The sequence below is a fragment of the Cibotium barometz genome, chromosome 22, assembly GCF_041138505.1.
Source record: "Cibotium barometz isolate CiBa-2024 chromosome 22, ASM4113850v1, whole genome shotgun sequence".
Taxonomy (NCBI): domain Eukaryota; kingdom Viridiplantae; phylum Streptophyta; class Polypodiopsida; order Cyatheales; family Cibotiaceae; genus Cibotium; species Cibotium barometz.
Window position 1 is genome coordinate 22,792,137 of NC_141067.1, and position 19,811 is coordinate 22,811,947.

Genomic DNA, 19,811 nt, shown 5'->3' on the forward strand with positions numbered 1-19,811 from the left:
TTAAGTGCTTTCATCTCCTCTACCTCGAGTAACAATCTCATTCTCTCTCTTCCCTTTGTGTTCTTCCCTACCTCAAGCAAGAAAATCATGAACTCATCCTCAAGGTAAGGTTTTCTCCTCTCTGTTCCTCTCCTTTCTTTATTTTCATTCATTTATATGCATATGTAAGATTGGAAGGAGATTATTATACTTACCTCTGTCTTTTTTATTCTTCCTATTCTCACTTCTCTATCTCTAAAACTTGACATTATAACTATTTGTTTTAAATCTCCTCTTTTTTTAGGTAAACTTATTAAATGTTTTTTAAATTAACTTTATTATGCTTGATTTTTTGGAGGTTTAGGTTTTAGGGTCTCTTATAGTTAGCTTCATTTCAACAACCAATCAAGAGGTAAGCCTTTCATATTATTATCTTCTTTAGTCTCTTTGATTCTTTGCTTTTGGTTGAAGCCTTAAGCATAAAGCTTTAGGCTTAAGCATAAATCCTAAAAGCTTTTATGCATTGATTTAATGCATAATGGTTTTTATGCATTAGGCTTGATACATTATGCAATATCAAGCTTATGAATAAGCTCTATGTATAAGTGAATAAGAGCTTGGACCTTTATAATTCATAAGATCTCTATGCCATATATAGAGCTTATGATCCAATGAGTTGTATGTATGAGTGAACAAGAGTTTGGATCTTTATACTAAGAAATATATGTATGTAGATCTTTAGTATAAATAATTCTATTCTCTCATGTATAAGAGCTAAGAGCTCTTATGCTCTATGCATAAAAGCATAAGATCTTGAAGCTTATGCATATTTCTCTTATTTATATAGCTCTTTTAAGAATGACTCTAATTAAAAATAAATTTCTTTATGCATCTTTCTATGCATAAAATCAAAATTAATGAGAATGAAACTTTTGAAATAAAAATAAATTCCTTTATTCATCTTTCTATGCATAAAATCAAAATTAATGAGAATAAAACTTTTGACATAAAAATAAATTCTTTTATGCATATTTCTATGTATAAAATCAAAATTAATGAGAATGACACTTTTGAATTAAAAATAAATTCCTTTATGCATCTTTCTATGCATAAAATCAAAATTGATGAGAATGACACTTTTGAAATAAATCTTTTAGAATGCACAAATGGAAGGAATTACTCTTTTAGAATATTCTAATGATATATGATAAACTTCAGTTCCACAAAATTTAAGAAGATTTTACCATAACCTCCTTTGTATAGCTGACCATTTCTCAATTTTAACATTCAATTTATGACTTGAATTAATCCAATTTGAATTCTAATATCTCTAATCTACTCCATTTTCTAAAAATTAGAGATTAAACAATGAAAAGAGTTTAATCAATCATTTAATTAAACTTTCCAAAATTAAGAAGGGCTGAATTATAAAGAAGAGAAGGGGGTGGCCTTTCCATCAAGGCATAGCATCAGATTTTGATTCAAACATTTTCAAAGCATAAAATTTAAGAAAACCATAGATTTAAAATTCACAATAAGTAAGAATTAAGCTTACATGGAGTTTGTAAGCTTTCCTTTGGCTTGAGGGATTGAGGGTTCTACTCTTGTTGGCAGCAAGAGTGGCCACCAGTTCTTTTGGAGAGGATTTAGTAAAAAATAATTGAATTATCGAGTGAATTCAATGTATTTAACTCTCGGGAGGAGTAGAGTAGCAGTGCATAAACATTATTAACCTTTTACAAAGGAGGAGGCTTCGATTTATAGGAAAAAGGGAGCCTCTAACCAAGCAAAGTGATTCTAAAATTTTCCAGATCAGTTTGGTCAGTTTTTGACCATTTTTAGGTCAATTTAGCTTACTTTTTGGATCTAGTTGAAACAGGAGAGAGGAGAGATAAAAATATCTCATTATAAGTGAGATTAAAACTCATCCACACATGTGAAATAGGTACCTCCTTCATGAGGAAAATTTCCCACACTGAAGTGTCAAAAATGCATCATTTCCTCTAAATATCTCTTCTTTTTTAGCTAATAAACCTTGTCCTTAGTCAAGTCTTCATCTTATGTGAGCATTTACTCAGTTTTGGGAGATTTTATTTTATTCTTCAATTTATCTCTTCCCTACATTTGGATTAATCCTATTGGTCCATAGGAACCTTAATTCAAAATGTTCAGAAAATCTGGACCCTAAGGTCCTTTTTACCTATTTTCGATTTATTCCAATTGCAAACTGAAAATTTCTTTTTCAATTTATGTTTCAAGGAAAATCATTTTAATAAGAAGGGATATTTTGCCATCCAAAGATATCTAAAAATTTAATTATCTCTCTCTAGAATATTTTCTCTCTCTAGGCCAAAACACATAGAAACAAGATCTGTTATTATTCTGAAAAGGGGATTGATTACAAGGGGAGAAACTGGACATTTTGAGGGGCTGGGGGAGGAATCTTACAGTTTTTGGGAATTCCCCTTTTAAAGAACACATGACATATGTATATGTGTGAATGGATGAAACTTGATCCTTCACTCTGTTATGCTCCTTCTTTGTCTCACGATCCAAGGTGCCATAGGTGAGGACACCTTTTGGTTTTCTTGAATGGATACAATTTGATCCTTCCCTCTCTCATGCTCCTTCTTTGTCAAGATCCAAGGTGTCATAGAGGTGACGCCACCTTTTTCATTTTCTTGAATGCTTGGCCAACTGGTTAGGAGATTATCAATAAATCTCAATCCTCCCAAACAAGAAGAGAATCTCTCTTGCCAAATGAGTGATCCTAAATGTTTGATGCCACACTTTTTAGGATGCGTAGTTGATCTAGAAAATGAATGAATTTTATATTTGCCAAATCTGAACGTCGAAAGGAGATTAAATACGGGGGTGGCATTTAGGTTGATCCTCTCCACACCACTTACCAATCACCTAATATTAGACTATGTGGGGGAACTCCATTTTTAGATGGAACAAACTTCTCATGATCATATGGAGAAAATCAGTAAATGATTCCCACACAGGACGTTCTTGAGATGATCTAGCCATGATGTAACAAGTGATGGTCCACAAATTGGACAAGAACTATGGCCAAAGTTGTGTCCTAATTATTTTCAAGAGACAAATATGTGGTGTTTAGAGTATACAATTTATATTTGATACATCATACATCAAAGCCAAAAACTAATTTGCTTGCAAGAGACAAATATGTTGTGTTTGGAGTATATAATTTATATTTGACACATCATACACTAATGTAAAACTCTAAGTAAATTATTAAGGTTAGAATGCATACTAAAGCACTCTCCATATCCTAGAAAGTCATGCATTATCCACATTTAAATTTTGTTCATCTCTCCACTACATTGTGAAAGCGACCAGGACACATCATGCACTTGGATGCCACACCATAATATCTCAAGCTTCTTAATTAACAGATTAAGATACACATCCATGTTCTTGACTTTGTGCTTTTTGGGCATGAGAAGATCTAGCATCACATGACCCTTCTATATGGAATTCCATGAAGGGATATTGTAGTTTACTACTACCACTAGCCATGTGGTCCATACTATTGATTTGAGACAAAATGGATTGAATCCATCCATCCCCAATCTAAGCCATAAGTGACGTGTCTCCTCCTTGAATTGCAACCACTTGTCTTCTAAGTGTTGCCATGCTGGTGAATCCATGAGGATCCTCATCATTCCATCGGCCGGTGGAGTAATTGTGTGCACGTCATGTCATGATCTCATTATAGACTAGATTTAGAATATCTGTTGAATTTAGGGGATTATTCAGGCTTGGATATTTATACCTTCTCTAATCTTAATATGTATCTATGGGCATGAGTATACATGTGGCTATACATGCACAGATGTATAACCACATACTAAAATAAAAAATTTAGGATTCTCACATGCCACATGTGACCTATGCTTTTGTCTTGCCAATCTTAGAACTTTTCCTTCCTTCGCAAAATTTGCAATGAAAAGACATATATCAGTTGCTTCCACTCCCCTACCTCAAGCAAGAACTCTTCCCTTTAAGTGCTTTCATCTCCTCTACCTTGAGTAACAATCTCATTCTCTCTCTTCCCTTTGTGTTCTTCCCTACCTCAAGCAAGAAAATCATGAACTCATCCTCAAGGTAAGGTTTTCTCCTCTCTGTTCCTCTCCTTTCTTTATTTTCATTCATTTATATGCATATGTAAGATTGGAAGGAGATTATTATACTTACCTCTATATTTTTTATTCTTTGTATTCTCACTTCTCTATCTCTAAAACTTGAGATTATAACTAGTTGTTTTAAATCTCCTCTTTTACTAGGTAAACTTATTAAATGTTTTTTAAATTAACTTTATTATGTTTGATTTTTTTGGGGTTTAGGTCTTAGGGTTTCTTATAGTTAGCTTCATTCCAACAACCAATCAAAAGGTAAGCGTTTCATATTATTATCTTCTTTAGTGTCTTTGATTCTTTGCTTTTGGTTAAATCCTTATGCATAAAGCTTTAGGCTTGAGCATAAATCCTTAAAGCTTTTATGCATTGGTTTAATGCATAATGGTTTTTATGCATTAGGCTTGATACATTATGCAATATAAAGCTTATGAATAAGCTCTATGTATAAGTGAATAAGAGCTTGGACCTTTATTATTTATAAGATCTCTATGCCATATATAGAGCTTATGATCAAATGAGTTGTATGTATAAGTGAATAAGAGTTTAGATCTTTATACTAAGAAATCTATGTATGCAGATCTTTAGTATATCTAATTCTATTCTCTCATGTATACGAGCTAAGAGCTCTTAATGCTCTATGCATAAAAGCAGAAGATCTTGGAGCTTATGCATATTTCTCTTATTTATATAGCGCTTATGCTCTTATGCATAAAAACATAAGTGTATTATACCAAGCTTATGATTAAATGAGCTATATGTATAAGTGAATAAGAGCTTGGAGCTTCATACTAAGAGATCTATGTATGGAGATCTTTAGTATATATATTTCTATTCTCTCATGTATAGGAGCTAAGAGCTCTTATTCTTCTTTGTGCATAAAATCATAAGATCTTGGAGCTTATGCGTATTTCTCTTATGTATAGAGCAGGCTCTTATGCATAAAAACATAAGAGCATTATATAGAAACCAATATGTACAGAGCTCCTATTAGAGCTCGATGTGTAGAGCTTATATACATACTTAATAAAAATATTATACATAAGAGCATATGAGCTTTATGTAGAGAGTACTTGAGCATATGAGCTCTAAGTATAGAGAGTACTTGAGCATATGAGCTCTTAGTATTGAGATCTTATGCAAAAATCTCTTATCTATATATCTATTAGTATAGAGCTCTATATATCTTTGCATAGAGATCTTATGGTCTATGCATATAGCTCTTACATCTCTCATGCTCGCTATGCTTTTACTTGTGCCTTGATTACTTGACTAGGGCTCATTTGGCTAGTGCTCATGCATGCTATGCTTTTTCTTGTGCCTTGATTAACCTAGGGAGGGCTCGCCTTGTGACCAAGCTGCTTTACTTTCCCGTGCGCCTAGCCTTACTACACATCATTGCCTCCTACGGTCCTCTCACTACAACAAACCCCCTGCCTTAGCAAGATGGGCCCAAAATGACAGGTTTTTGCAAACACGTCATTTAAATGATGACAAATCTTGCATAAACGATGCATTCTAAAGGTGAGAATGTTGTGTCGCGCTAACCCCGTCGCACTCATGGTTGCATAAGCAACACCTTACTACGCATCAGATAAAGGATGCCTGAAGCAACACTTGTAAACAACAAAGCATCGCTTAAGTGACATTATAATAGATGCATTGCTTACACAATGCCTTGGAAAGTTAAAAAAAACCCAAAATAGATGGCTCCCGTGAATTCGGAGGAGCCATTTGCTTGAAGTTCCATCAATGCACGATCGCCATCCCTGCCGCCATCTCGTTGCTTCTCTACCAGCCCCCGCCCTTAGCTCAGGCCGTCCTACCAGGTCAGTGGGTGTGTGTGTGTGTGTGAGAGAGAGAGAGAGAGAGAGAGAGAGAGAGAGAGAGAGGTGATGTGAGAGAGGGATGTGTGTGTGTGTGTGTGTGTAAGGGAGAGAGAGGTGTGTGTGTGTGTGAGTGAGTGAGAGATAAATGTGTGTGTGCACGCGCGCGCGCACGTGTGTGTGTGTGTGTGAGAGAGAGAGAGAGAGAGAGAGAGAGAGAGAGAGGTGTGATGTAAGAGAGGCATGTGTGTGTGCATGTAAGAGAGAGAGAGAGAGAGAGAGAGAGAGAGAGAGAGAGAGAGGTGTGATGTGTGTGTGTGAGTGAGAGAGCGATGTGTGGGTGCATGTGTGAATGAGAGAGAGAGAGAGAGAGAGAGAGAGAGAGAGAGGTGAATGAGTGAGAGAAAGGGAGAGAGTGTAAGAGAAAGGTGTGATCAGCAAGTTGGACATCGGGAAGGTGGCATCCCCTACATGTAGGCAGTTAGAGTCACCCCAAGAATTCTCTAGCTTGTTACCAAAATGCTCTAGATGCGCTTTAAGGCTCATCCATGTAAGCGAGATAGAGAGAGAGAGATTGAAGTAAGCAAATGTGTTTATGCATGAGAGAGTGAGAGAGGTTAGAGAGAGAGTGAGAGCAATAGAGAAGAGAGTGAGAGAAAGAGAGAAGAGGGAGTGAGAATGAGAGAGAGGATGAGCAAGAGGGTACAGAGATAGGGTACAAAGATAGAGCAAGAGGAAGAGATGGGTGAATGTGTGTCTATGAGAGAGAGAGAGAGAGAGAGAGAGAGAGAGAGAGAGAGAGAGAGATAGAGATAATGAGAGGGTTTGTGTATCTCTCTCTCTCGAGAATAGAAAGATAGTGAGAAGTAGAGAGGGTGTGTGTGAGAACACAGAAAGAGAGAGATTGAGAGGTAGAAGGGAGATATGGAGATATAGATAGAGAGTGTGTGTTTAAGAATGAGGAAGGGAAAAAATGAGGGTTGAGAGAGGGAGAGAAAGAGATTTCAAATACATTAAACCATCTCAAGAGTTTTAGAATGAGGATTACTATAAATCCTCACCTTGAAGAAATTATGATGGTACCACAAGTCATTTACCATTGAGGCGAATGACATGTTCTAGCACTTATATAAGTAAATAGTTGAGTTTTGAGATAATAAAGTGTAGACATGAATGTATGATATATCTTTAAACTAATGATAAATTGGTGACCTTGTGGTGGAGGATGCTCATTTGGCCGTCGCATGTATGAAAGGTGGTCTAAAAAAGCATTTTTTAAATGCCAAACTTCCTACATGTATGTGCATCTAATTATGTACGTGTATATTCATATTAGATGTACCTAAAAAAGTGTTTCTTGATGTGAGACTCATCTCAATTCTAGCAGAAAGTCATCCCACATATAGTATTGAAAGATGCCTCTCTCGATCTTAAAAGAGGGTCATCCCACGGACACACACACGCACAAACACACACACATGCATGCACACAAATTCGCTTTTATCAGCTTACTCCCTCAATTTATTTATCTTACTTAAACACAAACACACATACATTTATATTTAGATATTCTCTCTCTTTCTCTCTCTCTCTCTCTCTCTCTCTCTCACACACACACACACACACACACACACATGTGGGTCCGACACACACATGCACACACACATATTAAAGGCAATGTGTGATCCTAGAACCCATACCCTAAACCCTAACTCCGAGACCCTAGACTCAAAACCCAAAATCCAAAACCCAAAACCCAAAACCTCAAATCCTTAAGCTCTAAACCATAAACCTTAAGCTCTAATCTCTTAAATACTATTTAAGGATTGGGAGAAATTCATAATGAGTTGAGATCATTTTTCTAAAATGTCGGAACCTACTTTATGAATTTGTAACTTGTTTGGATTATAGTACTAGATATACCTCTACTTACGGTGATTTATCAAATATATTAAAGATTATTTTTATCACTTTAATAATTTTCTAAGGTCTACCACACACAGTCATGAAGACATGCCTTAGAAGAGAAATGCTAAAAATGGTTATTGGTGTAGAGTCTTCATTTGGATGATTTTCTCAATATTTGATAAAAGCCCCAAATTCTTGATGCAGTAGCAATTGTAATTAGGCCAACTTTACCCTACTTTTTGAAAAGCCCCAATTTCTTATGGCATCGGGAGCTTCAATTTGTTGACCTTTTTTCATATTTGAGAAAAGCCTCAAATTTGTATTGAAGCAATGCCTTTAATTTTTGGATTATGCTGTCACCCCTTAAGAGCATATGCAAGAGGAATCAATTAAAGAATCAAATGAAGGGGGTGGATATATATGAGAATAGCAACTCACTAATCAATGATTTGGAACCGACAAACTTCAAAACACTCAAGGTACTTAGGGTTTATCACTCGATTAGTAAATGGTTTGCATTCAAACTTAAGATGTGGTTAGTTTGTACAATTAGTTAGAATGCCCTAAAATTAATTGATCAATTTTACATGTCACCCCTGATATCTATGTTTTTGCACTGGTTTGTGATGCATTTTCTCCCATCTTTTCTTTAAGTTGGGATAAGCCCCTTGAGGTGATCAGGTACTTGTGTGTTATCTTCAAAACACACTAAAAATCTCAAAGAGTGATGCTCTGTAGAGGGAGAACAGAGAAAAACATTGATAGAGTGTGCTTAGGCAAAGAGGAAAAGAAGGCTTCTACTAATGAAAGTTGATTAATGGGAGTAGTATGGATCAAGGCTCTGATATTGTATTAGTGTCATGTTTAGAGCTAATGTTATTACGGTCAGTGGAAGATGTTCATGACACGAGTGTAGGAGTAGAACTTGTGTAATAAATATATAGAAACGTACATGATAGAGGATATAGAGACAAACCATAATTTGAAAATATAAATAGAAATAGACTACATTTTAGGACATGGGTTTCTCCATATCTTATAGAATACAATTAGTTTTTGATCTAATGCATCACAGTTAGGCTTGAATTTTTGCTAGAAATGTGAATGAAATGCATCAAGCTTTGGCATGGATTATGCTCCAATAGTATGTATACCAAATTTTAATGCAGTTGCAAATCCTATAAATTATAGTACAAGGGGAGATCCTCCCCAAAACACTATTGGTATCATGGGACCAGAGCTCACGCTATGATGGGTTGGAAAATGTCTATGATGTGAGGAGGATGTGAGCGTAGGAGAAGAAGTTGTGCAAAAAGTGATGGAGATCAGGCCATGTACATGGTGCTCGTTTGTGTGTGTGTGTGAGAGAGAGAGATAGAGATTAAAAGATAGAGAGAGATGTGATAGCCAACAATTGACAGAGACTCCACATCACAATAATGTTTGTATTATGATAATAAATCCACCATGTGTAATTATTCATATAGGCACCAAATCCCTATCTTGATCACACACCACTAGACATTTAATAGCCTCCAAAATATCCAACAAATGCCCTTCGGAGTGGAGTGTCCACTAACAGTGAGACTTGACCTTCGGTATGATGATTTGGGCTCTTAGATTGCAATCATAATGATGCCAACACGTTAAACTCTCGTGTCACACACCTGATACAAGAGCTTGACCATACATAATGACTATATTATTCTATCCATAAACATCTCCCCTACCTCTAGGTAGGGAAAGTAGGGAAAAGGAGCCAAGCCTTTTATAGAAGGCTTAGAAAAACAATATCCAAAATATTGAGATTTTGGGGGACTTCTCGAGTAAAGAACTCATGACTATAAAATACTCAGTTTTTGGTGGCCATCATTGTTGAGATATCGAGTTCAACTAGTGCTAACGGACATTGGTGACTCGCCTTGATGATAGCTTCTGCACTTATGTCACTGGCACAATTGATGCGATTATTTGTTGATATGCCACCATTGGATGACAGGCTGTGTGACAGCCACTTTGAAGTACTATAGCTATGTCATAGTTATACCGCCAGCTCATATAGTCGGGTTCACAATATAGACTTACCACTTTGTGTATGTGGTTGCAGGACAATACTTTCCCTTTATGTACATACTCTTACCTTTTAGTTATATGTTTGTAGAGAAGAGAAGAAGAAAGAAGAAAATTCAGCCATCCATCTCTCTTGTGTCTTGCAGTCTCTTGTATGTGTGTGTTTTTGCTTTGCACCAAGGAACTCAAGCTCTCTCTCTCCCCCACATTCTCTTCAATCTTGGGCATAGAATCCATAACTCCTGCATAACTAGAAGATGATTTTGGAAGTCTAAAAAACTCTCCCCCCCATGTTGATGCATTATTGATGATGACCTTCTTTTGACATCATTTCCCGGTGATAGGGCTATCATTTTAGGCTTAGGGACCAAGGGAGAGCACCCATATATGTTAATGCTTGATTTGGAAGCTATAATGAAGGATTTTGTTGATGATGTGGCATGGTAAATTTAATCTTGAAGGCTTTCTTGTGGAAAAACGCCAAATTTTTTAATTGGTGTACGGTCTTCATTTGGATGATTTTTTCAATGTTGGATAAAAGCCCCAAATTCTTGATGCGGTAGCAGTTGTGATTAGGCCAACTTTGCCAGGTACTTTTGGGAGAGCCCCAATTTCTTGTGGCTTCGGGAGCTTCAATTTGTTGACCTTTTTCCATATTAGGGAAAAGCCTCAAATTGTTATCGAAGCAATGCCTCTAATTTTCCGATTATGCAATGTCACCCCTTAAAAGCATATGCAAGAGGAAGCAATTAAAGAATCAAATGAAGGGGGTAGATATATATGAGGATAGCAACTCACCAATCAATGATTTGGAATCGAAGAACTTCTCAAAAGTCAAGGTGATTAAGGTTTACCACTTGATTAGTAGATGGTTTGCATTCAAACTTGATACGTGCTTAGCTTGTACCACTAGTTTTAGAAGGCCCTAAAATTAATTGATCAATTTTATACGTCACCCCTAATAACTGTGTTTTTGCACCAGTTTGTGATGCATTTTCCCCTGCCTCTGCTTTGAGTTGGGATAAGCCCCTTGAGGTGATGAGGTAGCTATGTGTTATCTTCAAAATACACTAAAATTCTCAAAGAGTGATGCTTTGTAGAGGGAGAACAAAGCAAAACATTGATAGAGTATACTTAGGCAAAGAGGAAAAGAAGGATTTTTACTGATGAAAATTGATTCATGGGAGTATTATGGATCAAGGCTTTGATATCATATTAGTGTCCACATGATTAAAGCTATGTTATGGTGGGTGGAGAATGTTCATGATGCGAGTGTAGGAGCAAAACTTGTGGAAAGAGAGACGGAGATGGAGGTTCAAGCCATGGAGATGGTGCTGAGAGAGAGAGAGAGAGAGAGAGATGGTGCTGAGAGAGAGAGAGAGAGAGAGAGAGAGAGAGAGAGAGAGAAGGATGTGATAGCCAACAATAGAGAAAGCTTACATAGCATAACAATCATTGTATAATTTCAATTGTGTTTTGATAATACTTCCACCATGTTCAATGCTTTATATATGCACCATGGCCCCATGTTATGCTCTCTTATGATGAAGAGGTTGTTCACATACTAGTGGACACTTACAAAACTCAATTGAACTTGTCCTTCCAAGAGAGAATTTAATTCCTTGGGAAGCAGAGTATAAGGAAATCTAATCTCATCTTAAATACTTATGTACATAGTTTAGGAAGTTAGTTGTCCTACCACGTCTTTGTCTCCCCCTTTCTCTCTCACACACGCTCGTCTCTCTCTCTCTCCCTCTCCCTATATATATATATATATATATCTACCTCTAACGGCAAATTACAGTATAGCAGCAGATTTTCGCTCTACTAACAGTGCTGCTCAGTAGCAGTGAAATTTCGCTGCTAAAGGCGTTGCTAAGCAGCGAGATTTCGTTTGCTAAAGCAGCTAGCGTAATCCCTGACATCCTCACAAAAAAAGCACTGCTAAAAAACGTTGTTGTTCCCTTGACGTGTTGTAGTGAAGCTTAAGACGTGGTTTGTTTGTACCACTAGTTAGAAGGCCCTAAAATTAATTGATCAATTTTCCATGTCACCCCTAATATATATATTTTTTTTATTGGTTTGAGATATATTTTCCCCCGCCTTTTCTTTAAGTTGGGATAAGCCCCTTTAGGTGATGAGGTAGCTATGTGTTATCTTCAAAACACACTAAAAATCTCAAAAAGTGATGCTCCGTAGAGGGAGAACAAAGCAAAACATTGATAGAGTGTGCTTAGGTAAAGATGAGAAGATGGATTTTTACTAATGAAAGTTGATTAATGGGAGTATTATGGATCAGGGCTTTGATATTGTATTAGTATCCACATGATAAGAGCTCATGTTATGGTGTGTGGAAGATGTTCATAATGCAAGTGTAGGACCAGAACTTGTGCAAAGAGAGATGGAGATGGAGGTTCAAGCCATGGAAATGGTGCTGAGAGAGAGAGAGAGAGAGAGAGAGAGAGAAGGATGTGATAGCCAACAATAGAGAAAGCTTACATAGCACAACAATAATTGTATAATTTGAATTGTATTGTGATAATACTTCCACCATGTACAATGAGGATGTGATAGCCAACAATCGAGAAAGCTTACATAGCACAGCAATAATTGTATAATTTAAATTGTATTATGATAATACTTCCACCATGTACAATGAGGATGTGATAACCAACAATAGAGAAAGCATACATAGCACAACAATAATTGTATTATCATAATACTTCCACCATGTACAATGGCTTATATAGGCACCACGGCCCCATGTTATGTCCTCTTATGAAGAGGTTGTTCACACAGTAGTGGACACTTACAAAACTCCGAAATATCCAAAGAAAAATATGCCTTCTTTCTCTACATGTGTGAGGGCTTGCACAAATAAAAACAGAAAGGAAGTGTGGTATGTATCAACTATTATCACATCTGCTCTCTCTCTCTCTACACAAACCCAATAAAAAAAGATTCATCCTAGAAAAGAAAAGCAAGCTAGAATCCATACCCTTGTGGTCCCATCTCTACAGCATTAGCTTAGCAGCAGTGAGCCAAAACTTTGAAGGTTTACTTGCCCTTCCAAGAGAGAATGTGAATCCTTGGGAAGCTGAGCATAAGAAAATCTAATCTCATCTTAAATACTTATGTACATAGTTTAGGAAGTTGGTGGTACTACCACTTCTCTGTCTCCCTCACACACTCTCGTCCCTCTCTCTCCCCTCTCTCTCTCTCTCTTTCAACGAACAAATTATGTTGTCTCCTTCAACTGCGTGGCACCTATGGCCGGCGTGACATAAACCAGCGATCATCAATGCGAAGGATACAACATAAACCACAAGGTTCTGGAATGCGGATGTCAACATCGGTTTGACATGGGCGGCAATTGGAGACTACGTCAATCAGCGGTGACGTCCTACCTCAATTCCGACAGCGGGGATCGAACGGGGACTGGGTCTGTCGAAGCGGCGACTCTTTCTTGGAGCGGATAGGACTGGTTCCTTCGAGAGCGAGCGAGCGGATAATTAGACTTGTTCTTTCCCGCTGCAGCATATAAATACCACGTCTGGCGCATGAGGATCTATTCTGATCATCTCCAATTATATCCCAGGGCGCTCACAGCTTTCCCTCCTCATCATCGCATTCCCTCCATCCGCAAACCAATATGGCAGCAGCAGCAGCCAGCAGCTTGCTTCTACTGGCACTAGTCATGCTCATGTCTCCGCTCATACAACAAGTGAGGGCCGCCGATGGAGACCCTCTGCAGGACTTCTGTGTGGCGGATAACACCAGCATGATCACCCTCAACGGGTTCACCTGCAAGCCAGCCAATGAGGTGCAGGACGCCGACTTCAAGTTCACGATGCTTGAGTATCCCGCCAAACCTATCAAAGGGCTGGGCGTGTCCGTCAACCTGGCCAGCGCAGCCAACTTCTTTGCTCTCAACACGCAGGGCCTGTCCATCGCCCGCATCGACTTCGACCCCAAGGGATTAAACCCGCCCCACGTTCATCCCCGCGCCACCGAGGTGCTCTTCCTGGCCAAGGGCACGCTCAAGGTGGGCTTCGTCACCGCCACGCCCAACAATACCCTCTTTCAGCAGACCCTCTCCCCCGGCGATCTCTTTGTCTTCCCTCGCGGCCTTGTGCATTTCCAGCTCAACCCCGACAAGGACCACTCCGCCCTCGCCATCTCCGCCCTCAATAGCCAGAACCCGGGCACCTCGCAGCTCGCCGCCGCTCTCTTCGACGCCTACCCACCCCTCCCGGAGGAGGTGCTAGAGACAGCCTTCGGCATCGATAAGGATGAGGTGGAAAGCCTCATCGCCAGCGTCGGCAAAACCCTTTCTTAGACTGCCACAAGTGCACACACTCGTGAATATTTCTTTTGACACTGTTAACATGCTTCATTAGACTTTGCTCCAAGGATTACCCCCTCCTCTAGCATTATGGGAGGCAAGTCCGTACATCGACCAAGTGCTTTCTCAAGTCGAGAGTCAAAACCACTTCTTCATTATGAGGATTATGGAATGGAATATGCATGGCCTACAAAGGCTTATGTAATGGAATATGCATGGCCTACAAAGGCTTGCCACCCTCCCACCCATACTAGGAATGAGCTTGTTACATAGAGCTCTTATAAATAATAAACCACTAAATGTTGAAATAAATATGTGAAATAAAAAATCTCAATGTAGAGGAGGGTCAAGCATTTGCAATACTGCAAGTCACAAGCATAAATTGTTAAATCTTGTAACTCGGAACACAACTTCTATCCCCCTTGCTAAGGTATTTCTTTCTTTGATATTCGATGGTTGCTCCCAAATAGGCTCCATTAGCTTATTTGAGGTTCTTGGTGCCCTAAACTTTGTAAGTGTAGTAGTCTATTGTGCACACTACTACTAAGGCCTCTAAACTCCCCAATATAACTTCCAATAATGGCCGAGCATTGATCATTCATAATCATGAATTTAGAAGGGTAGGTATAAAACGTAAAAAAGATCTAAGTTGACATTATTTCTAAAAATGGGTGTTTTTTTCCCTTGCTAAGGTCTTTCTTTAATCCATTATTGCATCTAAGAATGAGTGTTACAATCCCTTGCCACTTTCTTTCTTTGATCTTTTATGATTACCACCAAATATTCTCCATTAATGCATCTGAGGATTTTTGTGCCCTAAATGTCATGATCTCATTATAGACTTGATTTAGAATATCTGTTGAATATAGGGATAATAGGAAAATTTCTTACTGCCTTTCAATGAGGTTCCACCGTACCTTGAAAATCACTTCAGTAGTAGACAAGACTCACCACGCTTGGACGTTGGTTAGCATCTTTGTGAATGCTCCTAAATAGTACACAATCATTGACACATTGGGTTGCATCTTTGTGAATGCCCCTAAATAGTACACAATTATTGACAAATGCATGTATGCGTTCATTATTCATGCCAAGTGTCATTACCACTCTTCTAGCATGTCTCATATCTAACAACTTGTTGTTCCAAGGAAGCATCTTTTCATAACTCTATATACACATAAGATAACATAGCTTAATTTATGAGATTAGAAAGTACATAGATTAATTGAAGAGATTAGGAAATAAACATACAAAAGGAGTACAACAAAACATAAGCACACATTGAAAGATGCTTGTAACACTAAGCTTGCTCCAATCGTACATGGTTGGCAAGTTCAGTAGCTCCAAGGTCACACGAAGGGTTAACTTTATGTGGCATTGATGGAAACATTTATTGATTGTGCATAGGATACCAACTCATGACCTCATTCACATCAATTCTCTCCTAGAGACATCTCAATGCTTTACACAATCATCTTCTTGTTATAGAGTAATGATGAACTAAATCCCTCATACTACAAGTTGTCTCCTCCTAATACTCATCCTAAATAAACAAAAAAACATATAAACACTTCAATTAAATGCGTGCAAGGGAGAGAAATTAACATATATACTCACCAAAGAATTCTTCTCGCATGTCCATTACTATAAACACACATGCCCATTACTATAAACACACAATTTATCCCTTTCATCTCACATAGAGATGGAATCTTGTGACAAAACCACTCGTGATGACTCCTCATAGGAAAAACATCATCCTTGACAGATGATGAAGGTGAAGTATCATTTCTCATGGATACCTACAAAACTATAAGAAATTAGACATGGCTCTCCCAAAAATAGAGGATCATTCAAGCTTGGATATTTATACCTTCTCTAATCTTAATATGTGTCTATGGGCATGAGTATACATGTGCCTATAATGCACAGATGTATAACCACATACTGAAATAAAAAATTTAGGATTCTCACATGCCACATGTGACCTATGCTTTTGTCTTGCCAATCTTAGAACTTTTTCTCCGGTCGCAAAATTTGCAATGAAAAGACATATATCAGTTGCTTCCACTCCCCTACCTCAAGCAAGAACTCTTCCCTTTAAGTGCTTTCATCTCCTCTACCTCGAGTAACAATCTCATTCTCTCTCTTCCCTTTGTGTTCTTCCCTACCTCAAGCAAGAAAATCATGAACTCATCCTCAAGGTAAGGTTTTCTCCTCTCTGTTCCTCTCCTTTCTTTATTTTCATTCATTTATATGCATATGTAAGATTGGAAGGAGATTATTATACTTACCTCTATATTTTTTATTCTTATATTATTCTTTGTATTCTCACTTCTCTATCTCTAAAACTTGAGATTATAACTATTTGTTTTAAATCTCCTCTTTTACTAGGTAAACTTATTAAATGTTTTTTAAATTAACTTTATTATGTTTGATTTTTTGGAGGTTTAGGTCTTAGGGTTTCTTATAGTTAGCTTCATTCCAACAACCAATCAAAAGGTAAGCCTTTCATATTATTATCTTCTTTAGTATCTTTGATTCTTTGCTTTTGGTTAAATCCTTATGCATAAAGCTTTAGGCTTGAGCATAAATCCTTAAAGCTTTTATGCATTGGTTTAATGCATAATGGTTTTTATGCATTAGGCTTGATACATTATGCAATATAAAGCTTATAAATAAGCTCTATGTATAAGTGAATAAGAGCTTGGACCTTTATTATTTATAAGATCTCTATGCCATATATAGAGCTTATGATCAAATGAGTTGTATGTATAAGTGAATAAGAGTTTAGATCTTTATACTAAGAAATCTATGTATGCAGATCTTTAGTATATATAATTCTATTCTCTCATGTATAAGAGCTAAGAGCTCTTAATGCTCTATGCATAAAAGCAGAAGATCTTGGAGCTTATGCATATTTCTCTTATTTATATAGCGCTTATGCTCTTATGCATAAAAACATAAGTGTATTATACCAAGCTTATGATCAAATGAGCTATATGTATAGGTGAATAAGAGCTTGGAGCTTCATACTAAGAGATCTATGTATGGAGATCTTTAGTATATATATTTCTATTCTCTCATGTATAGGAGCTAAGAGCTCTTATTCTTCTTTGTGCATAAAATCATAAGATCTTGGAGCTTATGCGTATTTCTCTTATGTATAGAGCAGGCTCTTATGCATAAAAACATAAGAGCATTATATAGAAACCAATATGTACAGAGCTCCTATTAGAGCTCGATGTGTAGAGCTCTTATACATACTTAATAAAAATATTATACATAAGAGCATATGAGCTTTATGTAGAGAGTACTTGAGCATGTGAGCTCTAAGTATAGAGAGTACTTGAGATATGAGCTCTTAGTATTGAGATCTTATGCAAAAATCTCTTATCTATATATCTATTAGTATAGAGCTCTATATCTCTTTGCATAGAGATCTTATGGTCTATGTACATAGATCTTACATCTCTCATGCTCACTATGCTTTTACTTGTGCCTTGATTACTTGACTAGGGCTCATTTGGCTAGTGCTCATGCATTCTATGCTTTTTCTTGTGCCTTGATTAACCTAGGGAGGGCTCGCCTTGTGACCAAGCTGCTTTACTTTCCCGTGTACCTAGCCTTACTACACATCATTGCCTCCTACGGTCCTCTCACTACAACAAACCCCCTGCCTTAGCAAGATGGGCCCAAAATGACAGGTTTTTGCAAACACGTCATTTAAATGATGACAAATCTTGCATAAACGATGCATTCTGAAGGTGAGAATGTTGTGTCACGCTAACCCCGTCGCACTCATGGTTGCATAAGCAACACCTTACTACGCATCAGATAAAGGATGCCTGAAGCAACACTTGTAAACAACAAAGCATCGCTTAAGTGACATTATAATAGATGCATTGCTTACACAATGCCTTGGAAAGTTTAAAAAAAACCCAAAATAGATGGCTCCGGTGAATTCGGAGGAGCCATTTGCTTGAAGTTCCATCAACGCACGATCGCCATCCCTGCTGCCATCTCGTTGCTTCTCTACCAGTCCCTGCCCTTAGCTCAGGCCGTCCTACCAGGTCAATGGGTGTGTGTGTGTGTGTGTGTGTGTGTGTGTGTGAGATGGAGAGAGAGAGAGAGAGAGAGAGAGGTGATGTGAGAGAGGGATGTGTGTGTGTGTGTGTAAGGGAGAGAGGTGTGTGTGTGTGTGTGTGTGAGTGAGAGATAAATGTGTGTGTGCACGCACGCGCGCACGTGTGTGTGTGTGTGTGTGTGTGTGAGAGAGAGAGAGAGAGAGAGAGAGGTGTGATGTGAGAGAGGCATGTGTGTGTGCATGTAAGAGAGAGAGAGAGAGAGAGAGAGAGGTGTGATGTGTGTGTGTGAGTGAGAGAGCGATGTGTGAATGAGAGAGAGAGAGAGAGAGAGAGAGAGAGAGAGAGAGAGGTAGAGGTGAATGAGTGAGAGAAAGGAAGAGAGTGTAAGAGAAAGGTGTGATCAGCAAGTTGGACATCGAGAAGGTGGCGTCCCCTACATGTAGGCAGTTAGAGTCACCCCAAGAATTCTCTAGCTTGTTACCAAACTGCTCTAGATGCGCTTTAAGGCTCATCCATGTAAGAGAGATAGAGAGAGAGAGATTGAAGTAAGCAAATGTGTTTATGCATGAGAGAGTGAGAGAGGTTAGAGAGAGAGTGAGAGCAATAGAGAAGAGAGTGAGAGAAAGAGAGAAGAGGGAGTGAGAATGAGAGAGAGGATGAGCAAGAGGGTACAGAGATAGAGCAAGAGGAAGAGATGGGTGAATGTGTGTCTATGAGAGAGAGAGAGAGAGAGAGAGAGAGAGAGAGAGAGATAATGAGAGGGTTTGTGTATCTCTCTCTCTCGAGAATAGAAAGATAGTGAGAAGTAGAGAGGGTGTGTGTGAGAACACAGAAAGAGAGAGATTGAGAGGTAGAAGGGAGATATGGAGATATAGATAGAGAGTGTGTGTTTAAGAATGAGGAAGGGAAAAAATGAGGGTTGAGAGAGAGAGAGAAAGAGATTTCAAATACATTAAACCATCTCAAGAGTTTTAGAATGAGGATTACTATAAATCCTCACCTTGAAGAAATTATGATGGTACCACAAGTCATTTACCATTGAGGCGAATGACATGTTCTAGCACTTATATAAGTAAATAGTTGAGTTTTGAGATAATAAAGTGTAGACATGAATGTATGATATATCTTTAAATTAATGATAAATTGGTGACCTTGTGGTGGAGGATGCTCATTTGGCCGTCGCATGTACGAAAGGTGGTCTAACAAAGCATTTTTTAAATGCCAAACTTCCTACATGTATGTGCATCTAATTATGTACGTGTATATTCATATTAGATGTACCTAAAAAAGTGTTTCTTGATGTGAGACTCATCTCAATTCTAGGAGAAAGTCATCCCACATATAGTATTGAAAGATGCCTCTCTCGATCTTAAAAGAGGGTCATCCCACGGACACACACACACACAAACACACACACATGCATGCACACAAA

General features: G+C 38.0%; 1 pseudogene; it reads left to right on the forward strand.

Annotated features, from left to right (window-relative positions):
• The first annotated feature begins 13,598 nt into the window (after positions 1-13,598).
• LOC147626427 (germin-like protein 8-2 pseudogene) lies at positions 13,599-14,285 on the forward strand (annotated as a pseudogene).
• The last annotated feature ends 5,526 nt before the right edge of the window (positions 14,286-19,811 follow it).